Source organism: Manis javanica, chromosome 11 (assembly GCF_040802235.1).
Source record: "Manis javanica isolate MJ-LG chromosome 11, MJ_LKY, whole genome shotgun sequence".
Classification (NCBI taxonomy): Eukaryota; Metazoa; Chordata; class Mammalia; order Pholidota; family Manidae; genus Manis; species Manis javanica.
In genome coordinates this window covers 33,580,648-33,591,138 of record NC_133166.1, presented here as the reverse complement: position 1 = coordinate 33,591,138, position 10,491 = coordinate 33,580,648, and the positions used below count along the sequence as shown (strand labels likewise).

The 10,491-nt window shown below is 42.9% G+C and overlaps 1 long non-coding RNA gene across 1 annotated transcript; it reads left to right on the top strand.

Annotated features, from left to right (window-relative positions):
* Nucleotides 1-222: 222 nt before the first annotated feature.
* Nucleotides 223-4,378, top strand: LOC140844387 (uncharacterized). The gene is made up of 3 exons (XR_012122615.1): nucleotides 223-333; nucleotides 1,927-2,038; nucleotides 3,733-4,378. It is a non-coding gene; the product is annotated as an uncharacterized lncRNA (long non-coding RNA).
* Nucleotides 4,379-10,491: the final 6,113 nt, after the last annotated feature.

Genomic DNA, 10,491 nt, shown 5'->3' with positions numbered 1-10,491 from the left:
AAGGGCCCCAGTTGGAATCACTGAGTTCTGGCTCTCCTTTAAACCTTCCCTTCACCAGTGGGTGACTCCTTTTCTGCAGATACAGCCCTGCAAAGTGGGATCTCTGTTCCCTGTAATCTGAAGGAATTTATATAACCCACTACTTCATCTCAAAGGATTGTGAAGATGAAGTGTGCTACAGGCTAAGGAGGAGTCTTGTCAAGTACTTAGTTTAAAGAATATGCTTCACGCTGGACCTCTTCTTTCTCTCCCAGGTAGCTTGTAAGACACCACCATTGTCAGGGGAGCAGCGGAGGCCTTTGCTAAATGTCCTCGCATCGGATCTCAAGGGTGGTATGTCTTGCGGTTTTTTTTAGTCATCTGTCTTCCTAATACCTCTGAGAGGTAGGACAGCTCCCTCACCTATGAGAAAGCTGAGGGAAGGGGAAGGGATTGGCAGGTTTCCCAGCTCACAAAGCTCTGTGGGAGCTGGTATTTTGTCTGGAATTTCTACTTGTCCAATCTGTCAGTCACGGATCATGGCCACTGCGGAACACCCAAAACAGGAACTTCCGCCCTTAATTATATTGAGCCGTGCAGAAGTGTGACTCGACCTTACTGCCTGAATCAGTTCCTTTTAATGATTAACCACAGAAAATAATCTGGCAAATTGTGTTTACAGAAATGTGTGGTTGCTCTCAATGCACTGGGAGGTATCTGGGAACTGCCAGATGTGTCCAAGGGAACCCATTTCTGACCAGAATGAGCTGGGGCAGAGACACTGGGATGTCTTCCTCAGGGACATAGCTTCTTAGAATGAGGTCAATGGACCACTTGCCCAGAATTCTCTGTGGTGCTTATTAAAATGCAGGTTCCTAGGCCCACCCTCCACCTAGTGAATTAGTCTCTGGAGGTAGGTCCAGGAATCAGCACTTAAAGCAATCCCCCTTGGGGGTTCTTCTGTGCACTAAGGGTGAACCCCCAACTAAACTAGGAGGAAAACACCAGAGACATGAATGCTCTTAGCAAGAATGCTCTTTAGCCATCTCGGTCCCATAGACAGTAATGATAGATAAATGATAACATACACAATAGGGTGGTGGCAACATATGACAGCTGAGAAAGCGACACCCCTGGGAAGATGGAGAAAGGAAGAGACAGAGCAGAGTAGCAGAGGAGCTGCTCATTCATTACCCTCTGAAATCTTGTATCTTTGGTTGCAAACCTAGGTTACAAGGTGATAGCATTGAAATTCCCAGGCAAGAGAGTCTAAGGTAGAGACTTCAGTCATCTGAAGACATTCTGGAAGATATTTAGCATTCTTAAGTCTCTGTTCCAACAAAGCCAACCTAGTTTCTGACTCACCAATCATCCTGGGGATATACAGCACTTGCAAGCAGAGAGAAGTCTCTCAGCAAAAAAGCATCGTCTATTCAATGGTCTATGACATCACCACTGAAGACTATGTCAAAAGGGGTTTTGTTTGATTAATTTTCATGATCTGTTGTTACCCAATTAATGAAAGGTGATACTATTAATGAGTGTGTGAACGAGCCAGTGTTTTCACTGCCACATCTGAAACATTCCCCAGCCTTTTCAGGGTAGAATAGCACCGACCCAAAGTGTGGCCTTTCTTCATTGTAGAGAGACATAAACTCCCTCCAATTGTACCAACACCAAATTATCATGTGTCAGCTGCTTACCATCCAGGACACAATTGAGGCCTGTGCTTGAGTTACTGGTATGATATGTGAGCAAAATGCTAGCTTTCTTTTTCCAGTGAAGTCAGTTGACTTGGGAGAATTTCAATACCCCATTTCTTGATTTGAAAGCATCATTGTTCTAGTAGTTGGTATAACCTGCAAAGAGCTCATCAGCTCCCTTTAGGAAATAATGTATAGAAGTCAAATCTAATTGACTGGGGCCTTTGGTACAAATAACTTTCAGACAACGAAACCACCTTCGCAAGGAGATGTTCTTTTCCCCGTTGAGGAAGAATGGAGACATGTGTCCATTGTCACAGTGTCCCGCCAGGTTGAAAAGGAAGGCTGTAAGCGAGGTAAGCAGAAACAGGTTATATCTGGGTAGCCCAGCAGTCTCTCCCTACTCGCTGAAGAAGCTCCTCTTTGTTTTGTTCCTGAAACACAGTGTTGTTTCATTGGACTGGTGCTCTGAGTTAAACCTGGACCAAACTATGGATCCCTTACCCTTGATTTTGTGACTGGGAGACCTACACAAAGGCAAACCTAGAATACAATTGGACCTTTAACAGCTTACATCGCTGTGAATAGGAAAGAAGCCACTTGATCTTACAAAGAATTGTCTGGTTGCTTTCTCTTTTATATCATTAAGCTATAAAATGAAATCACTGGATTACCAGTTCTGAGTATTTGCTACCTTAGAATATGCATTAAAGAATTTTATAAAACAAAACAGCATCCTTACAAGCATTTCAACAATTCCATTTCTCCTTATGTTTGTAACCAAATGAATTGAGAGCAGGTGTAGAAAAGATATTTGTACACCCCTGTTCATGGCATCATTATTTATAATAGCTGAAATGTGGAAGCAACCCAAGGGCCCATCATTGGATAAATGGATAAATAAATGTGGCATATACAATTCAGCCTTAAAAGGGAGGAAATTTTGAGATGTACTATAACATGGATGGATTTTGAGGACATATGCTAAATGAAATAAGCCAGTCATAAAAAAAGATAAATACTGCATGACTCCATTTATATGAGGTACCTAGAATAGTCACATTCATAGAGATAGAAAATAGAATGGTGCTTACCAAGGGCTGGGGGCAGTTAGGAATGGGGAGTTATTGTTTTTTGGGTTTGAATTTTTGGTTTTGGAACATGCAAAGAGTTCTGGAGATGGACAGTGGGGATGGTTGTGCAGCAGTGTGAATGCACTTAACACCACTGAACTGTACACTTACACAGAGTTAAGGTGGTAAATTTTATGTTATGTACATTTGACCACAATTTAAAGTAATAATAATTTGTGAAAGTTCTCCAGATTTTTATGCCAAATCTTTTATTAAGGGAAACTTCAACTTTTTCAAAATGTAAAAGGCTTTCCACATGATTTTCCATGCAATATTTCATTAATTCCCTGGGTCCTTCAGGAAACTGAATTTCTGATCACTGTTCATTGAAGAAAGCCTTCATTTTCCTTCTGCCCAACTCGATGAGTCAGCTTCGTTAGCTTTGTGTGCTATCTGTGCCTTTATCGCTCTGGTCTGTATCAGAAAGTTGGGGAAATGTTGGCAAGCTTTGGTAAGCTTGGAAAATGATAGCTGGGTACTGGTAAATCTTTATGTTGAGAATCCTGTAACTAAAAAGCATATTGTTAATAAAATTATTGTTCTCCTAGTTCACAGGGCTGGCTATAGAATAAACAGCCCAAGTCCTGCCGAAGGGCCTGAAAATGGTCAACATGAATACATGTCCTATAGATATTTTGCTCATTAAGCAGTGGCAAAGAATAGAACTAGAGGGACCCCAAGACATTTTTATCCCTGTTTCCCAGAGCACTAGGTTTCTAAGAAAGTCTCTTAGAAGAGACAGGAAATGGGGCTCTAAATCTCCATTCCTGTATCAGCTAGTAAATCTCCATTTGTGTGTATTTTGTGTCTTGGGGTTCCATTCAGCCCCAAAAAATGCTGAAATCCAGTGGCCACAAAAATATGTTGCTTGACTCTGCACCTTTTCCTCTCTCCTTCTTGCTTCCCAACTGTTCCAGGTTCATGTGAGAGTGAATGCAGGTGTGGAAGGCTGAAAACCCCCACCATCAGCAGTGGGAATGGACCCAGCTCCCCACCACCTAGGTCCGGCCAATCATCACATTCCATGTCCATCACAGGGGGTGGTTCAGGGACAGGCATGTGACTTTAGAGGCTGTGGTTAGAGTAAATCTCAGGACTTCCGCCAATCACATTGGCATAAAGATTTTCTTTTTGTGCTACCTAAGAGCGAGGGCATGAAGCCCCACCGAATAGCTGGAAGCTATTTTACAACCAAAGGGTCTGCCAAGGTCTAAGATGAAGCAACACCAAGGAAGCGGAGACAAAAAATGTGAGGGGGGAAATGGGTGGCTGTTTAGGTGGTTTGACCTCATCCTGAAGTTTTCAAATCTTTTTGGGCTTTTCAATCACAGGAGCTAGGAAATCCCTTTATGATTTAAGCTGATATTAGCCAGCTTTTCTGTTGCTTAGAATCGAAAGCTGTGCCAACACATCACTGGGTCTGCCCCTTCGTTTCACAGATGAGCACCCGAAGTCATGCTGGTGCTCCCTGGTTAGTTACAAGGCAGGGTCTTCACAGTACCAGGCCTTTTGTGTTCTATTATCTTACTCATTTAGAGCATACTTGTGATAAGTTTGGCAGCAGTGAATAAAATGTTGATTCTCCTTATTACTAAACACTGAATGGATGTGCTCTGATGTCCTGAAACTGATTTTCTTCATGGCTGACCTCCGGCAATCATGGCCGCCCTTGTGTATTATGGGCCCTGATGAATCATTTGAGAGAAAAAAAGATCAAGTGGTTGAAGGAAGGGGGTGGGGGGGACCTTGCTGAAGAGTTTTATTTAATTTATAGCTAGTTTACTAGCAACTTAGGCTCAACTATTTTTGCTGCTTTGTCTTTTTCTTGTAAACGTGTCACGCACCTTCATTCCTTGATAATTATCCCTTATTATCATTTCTTACCTTTCAAAAGCATGGCCTCTCTGCCCTGACTTCCTACTCTGAAAATTCTGTCACTTTTATCTATACATACCATCTCCCTCACCCAAACATTGATCTCATCTTTCCTTGGGATTCTGTTATCTATGCCAAACCCTAAAATTGCTTAAGAAAATGTTCATTTGATCTTCAAGGGAATGTCCCACACTGGGGAGAAGAGAGAGGAACCCATATTCCTTGTGCTAGGAAACTATAAAAGCCCTACAGATATTCTCAGCCACCTGATAAGAAGTAGGGAGTAGAGTCCTAGTCTAAAAATAAAGAAACTAAGATTGGGTTGCAGTCAAACCGAGGTGTGTGCAGCTCCAAAAACATTTCCTTCCACTGCTGTACTGAGCTTTGCCCCTTTTTCTGCCAGCTCCAAATAATAATCACCACCTGGATCTAGTATTGAGAAAACTGAAGCTTTATCCAGGTCAAGAGGCAAAGACAATAGAGATGTCTGTCAAGCTGCCAAAGAGAAGAGTGACAGCCCACACATTACATATTTCACATCTCCATAAGCCTGTGCCACAGCCAGTTCTAGAGGTTTCCCAGGAAGGACAGGCCTGCCAGGAAGTCGAGCTATAAAGTCTGTGAACTAGAATGCACTGGGGAAGATGGTTTTGCATAAGGATGACTTTGCATTTGTAGTTTGTATCTGAGAAAACTGGACATCTGGTCTGTAATCACTGTCTACTGGAGATGAATCACGAGTTAGGGCGGGCGAGAAGCACGGGCCCCGAAATGACCAGTGCCCCTCCACAGGAATGCACTGGGGTGGCATTCCAGCATCCTTCTTCAGACCAAAGATGACACAATTAAATATGTGACTGTCACGCCCTGGAGTGACTCGTTTAGGAGGAGCCACTTCCCATGCCGCTGCACTGGCAGACTCAGGGTCTTCCTGTCAAAGCATAAAGCATGGTACATAAACAAGCAGCCATACATGGTCCCTGAAGGAAGAGGGACCCCAGGAAAGGAACAGGTGTAGCAAGCTAGCAGGCAGGGAGGCTACCGCCTAGCTGCCTAGGTGAAGATAGGTCCATCATGCATACACCTTAGGTGTGTGTGTGGACAACACTGGAGGTGACGTGTCTGATGCTACAAAGATGGCCTTACATGGGGTTAGCTGAGACATTCAGAAGGAAAGGGGCTGAATCTGATAACAGAAAGCATTCCATAATGTCTGGTCTATAATCATCATCAGAAAGATAAATCAGCAGCCCAAAGGAGAAATCATGCATAGCAAACATTACATGTATTACCAGGATTAAGTAAATGTTCAGAGTGTCAGCCAAAGTTGATATCTTGGCTCCCTTTTTTACCCCTCCTTTGAAATACCTACTTTATCTTTTCAAGTATCTTATCCTCTTAAATTTTTGTTGACACCCAAAATGTGTTTGGTTGTTTTAATTCAAGAGTCCTTACATGTTAACGAGGGAGTTTGTGGTTAATTATAGCCAGGGACTAATTAACAACAACAAAAAATCTTAGGATTTCTTGGAAGATGAAACAGGTGATTATTTTTTTAATAATATTCCCATAAATTAATCTACCACCAGTTTCAGTCATCCATTTAAAGCTTGTAACCTTGTGGTATATCCACACAACTGATCTTTCCTGAGAAAAGGGTGAAGTTTAATACATCAAGCACTGTTTTTTCAAATTAATGTTTTTAAATGAACATTCATGGAATAAGTCTTTGTGGGTAATAAAACAGAGTGAGAGAGAGAAAAGAAGAAGGGAAGGAGGGAAAGAGAAGAGAGAGAGAAGAGAAAGAATTATTTGATTCTCTTTTTAGAATTTTAAAATCTAGTTCATAAGGGGAATGTGTTCTTGCCTAATTTTGTTAATTCCTTTTTAATGGAAATATTTTAAAAGTATGTAGCCTTCTAACCTACCCACAAATTCTATTTGAAAAAAAAATTTAAGGGATTTAGAACTAATGTTTCTTGGACACTTGTCAGCTGTCAGATACAGTGCTCGGCACTTTGCCTTCATGTGATTTAATCCCCACAGTCCTGGGAAGTAGACATTTTTAATTTGGTTGTTCACATATCAGGTTATTTTTCTAATAATAATAACCACAATTTCTTGAGAGCTTACTATACCCTAGACACACTGCTAGACACTTTGCGTTTACTCCATTATAACCCTGAAAATGAGGCTTTATTTATCCATTGTGCAGACAGAGACACTAGGGTTTAGAATGGTTACATGACTTGCCCAAGGTCATAGAAGCAGTGAGGGGCAAATCTGAACTGCAGCTTTGGTCTCCTGGTTCCAGTGTGGTGTGTCACAATGCAGAGACCCACTTGACCAGTACCAGCCCCTTCAGGTTATCCACTCATCCATCAGTCTGGGTCCAGCAGCTGAAAGAGTTCATCCCAGCTGGTTCAAATGTTAGAGCCCTCCAAGAAGGGACTATTTACAAAGCAGGGTGAAGGGAGCATGCAAGGGATGGTCAGGCACCAAGGGACTCTATCGGAGTCCACGAGAAAAACAAAAACAGAGACAAACCACACCAGGGTATGAACGGAGTAATCTAATATACTAAGTTGATTAATCAGGTGTTGAATTTGAATTCAAAAGGGCAAAAAGGACCATTGACTTAACAGCTGATGGTAGACAGCCTCTGCAAGAGCCCACAGCAGCCCCTACCTCCTGGCATGTATGCCCATATGCCATCCCCTTGCATGTGAAATAGAATCTGACAAAAATGATGGGATGTCACTTCTGAAATTAGATCATAAAAGACCCTAGCTTCCACATGCTCACCCTCTGTCTCTCTCCCTTGCTTGTTATGATGGCAGCCTGCGTCTAGGTTGTAAGCTGCCTTATGGAGAGACTCTCATGGCAAGGAAATGAGGGGGCCTCCAGCCTGCAAGTTATCCTGCTTGTGAATTATCCTCATGACTGGCTTGGAAGTATATGCTCCCCAAGTCAAGCCTTGAGATGACTGCAGCCCAGCCAGCTCCTTGCATGCTGTCTTGTTAGAGACTGTGAGCCAGAGGCATCAAAACAAATTACACCCAGATTTAGAAGTTGTGAGATAATAAACATGTGCTGTTTTAAACTGCTAAATTTGGGGGTAATTTGTTACACAGCAATAGATAACCAATACACATAGACTTGGTCACTGCAGGAAGCAGGTACTATACCTAGAGCTAGGAAAACAAATGGAAGAGATTGAAATTGTTCATGAGGAACAAGAAATCTGTAGAACTGGAACCCAGAACTCTGAGGGAGATGTTCCACTCTGCCTGGTCTGAGGGCTCCAGACCTGAGAGAATGGACACGTCAGAGCTAATTCCCAGCTCTGTACGAGGTACAATGAGGTGAACTCAGAGTGAGAACAAAACCCTGAAACCTGGAAGCAAGTGCCTTTGCCAGGGTGTCAAACTATTGCCCAGGGGATGCTGACAAGAGCAGCAAGCCAACAGTGAGAGAAGCAAGTCCCCTCTTCCTGTTTCTGCCTTCCAGCTCCCATTACTGTTCCTTGTTGATAAAACCTAACAGGGAGCCAACTGGCAAAGGAGTGACATAGTGAGAGAGTCCCAGCCCCGGGAGCAGCAAGCAGAGCGCAGTGGAAGGGCTGCAGTGGCAAACCACTCTGCAGTAGGCGGCATAGTCCATTTGGCTACTCACCATTCATGCACACCTTTCTACACAGCCTTAACTTCTATACAAGATTACAGTTTTATTCTTCTGCCTAATGAAATGCAACTCTCCTTTCTACAAATGAAGACACACTTAGCTTTTCTGGAGAGGAAAGACACAAAATCCCCAAAGTAAATGTGTCCATTTCTGGAGGATAGATGTAGTATCTGTCTCTGGGTGATAAGAATATCAGTCCCACTGAATGTTTGGTAACCAGACTAAAATTTAAAGTTCACTGGCACCACAAATACTGACGTAAATTATGAATTATAAGGGAAGGAAGAGAGAGAAGAAAAAAGCATGCACTCAAGTATACATGTATATATAATATGTACAGAAGAAACTGAACGTGGTCATGACAGCCTTGGGTCTGCAGCCGATCACCAGGCAGAGTCAATATGCATTCCTTCCTTTCATTTCAAGTTTTCTTCCTTTGCCATCAGCCAGGATATCAGATGGTGTGGGTTCTTGGGTTCTTTACCTAGTAGAATGCCCCTAACTCTCATTACTAAAGGGTCTGAATCTTTGCTGGTTCTGCCTGTCTTACTATTGGACATGGAAGTACTACGAGGTGCCCCCAAGAATCCCCTGGGTTCCAGACACCGTCCTCCATGCTCTCATTGTAATCAACCCTGCAATTTCTCCTTGGTAACCAAAACCCACCACCCAGCAGGGAGAATAACTCCCTTCTTAGTCTTTGCCTTTTAGTTCAGTGACCTGATGAGCCCATGCTGGTTCCTTCAGTGGAACCTGTTGTGTCCCCTAGTGGAAGTATTCATCCCTTGAGTAATTAGATCTCAGAAACATCAGAATAAAGTAAATGCTTCCTCCCCTTGATATTTGGACCTGTTTATTTTATCTATGGGGAAAACAGAAACATATTGATTGCAGATTTGAAGTGTATACTACATCCTATAAAATGGAACCTTAAAGTTTCATGGTGTTGCCTCCCAATTGGTGCCACAAATAGGTCTTCAGGTGTCTGTTCAACCATCTATCAGGTGTGCTGCCTCTTGCAAGGTGAGAACGATAGATCCTGGGGGCATGAGCCTATTGCCTCACTTCTTGTGCTGTGAAATGTGTTCCTGGATCAGAAATAATGTTGAGGGGAAGAACATGATGTTCTTCAATGAGACCGAATAATGTATTTTGCAGTTCATGGAGTTAAGACAATAGCTTAGTATGGGCCATAATTTGCAACAGCTGGAAGGCATTACCACCCCTGGGCCTGAAAGGGCAAGGGGAAGAAATAGTGTCTCTGGGCCAAGTGACAGCCAGACTCTTGGGGGAGGCACTTCCCTCTCACCCACCATAGAGGGACTGGGCTATTGCCAGAGGCACAGCACCAAAGTAGGAAGGAATCAGGACAGAAATACTCCAATTTCATCTCCGGCTGCCCTTTGATCTCTGTCTGGTGCCTCTCTCTGTCTGAACCCTAAGGGACCGAAGGCCAAAGGGTTGATGTGATGCTCTACAGATAGGTTAGTCTCTAGGACTCAGAGCAGGGCAAAGAAAGGCAGATTGCGGGCTTGGGGAGAAGGGAATGGGGGCAGAGAGGGAGTAACCAACACATAGAATAAATCAGGCAAAAGAAATCTAGAAGGAATCTCTTGTAACCTTGAATTCCTAGTAGGATCCCAGTCAGCATGCTCATTTCTGCTTCGGGTGGGTAGCAGATTGTTAGAGGGATGAAAAGAACGTAGAGTCTGGCATGAAGATGGTCCTCAATAATTTATTGTTAATAATAATACACAGTTTAAGCAAGGAGAAGAAAAATAATATTTGAAGAAAGTAGGATAATGATGACATGAAATAACAGTGAGGTTGTAAAGGGCAGGTTCTCCCTGCCTTCTTGATCTTGGTATTCCAGCACCAAGCCTCGGCCTGGAAATGAGCAATCACACAAGGCTTATAAATGAATTAAAGTGATGTGGAAATAGTTCTAAAAGGTGCAAGGTCTGGGCAGGTGGCCACACATGGGATGGAGTTAATAACAAGACAAACTTTGGAGTTTTAATCTGAGGATGCACATATTATCTCACTCACACCTTTGGGATGTAGGGGAATGGAATTACAGCTTAATATCACCAGAGAAGTCTGGGGTTGCTCAAAGT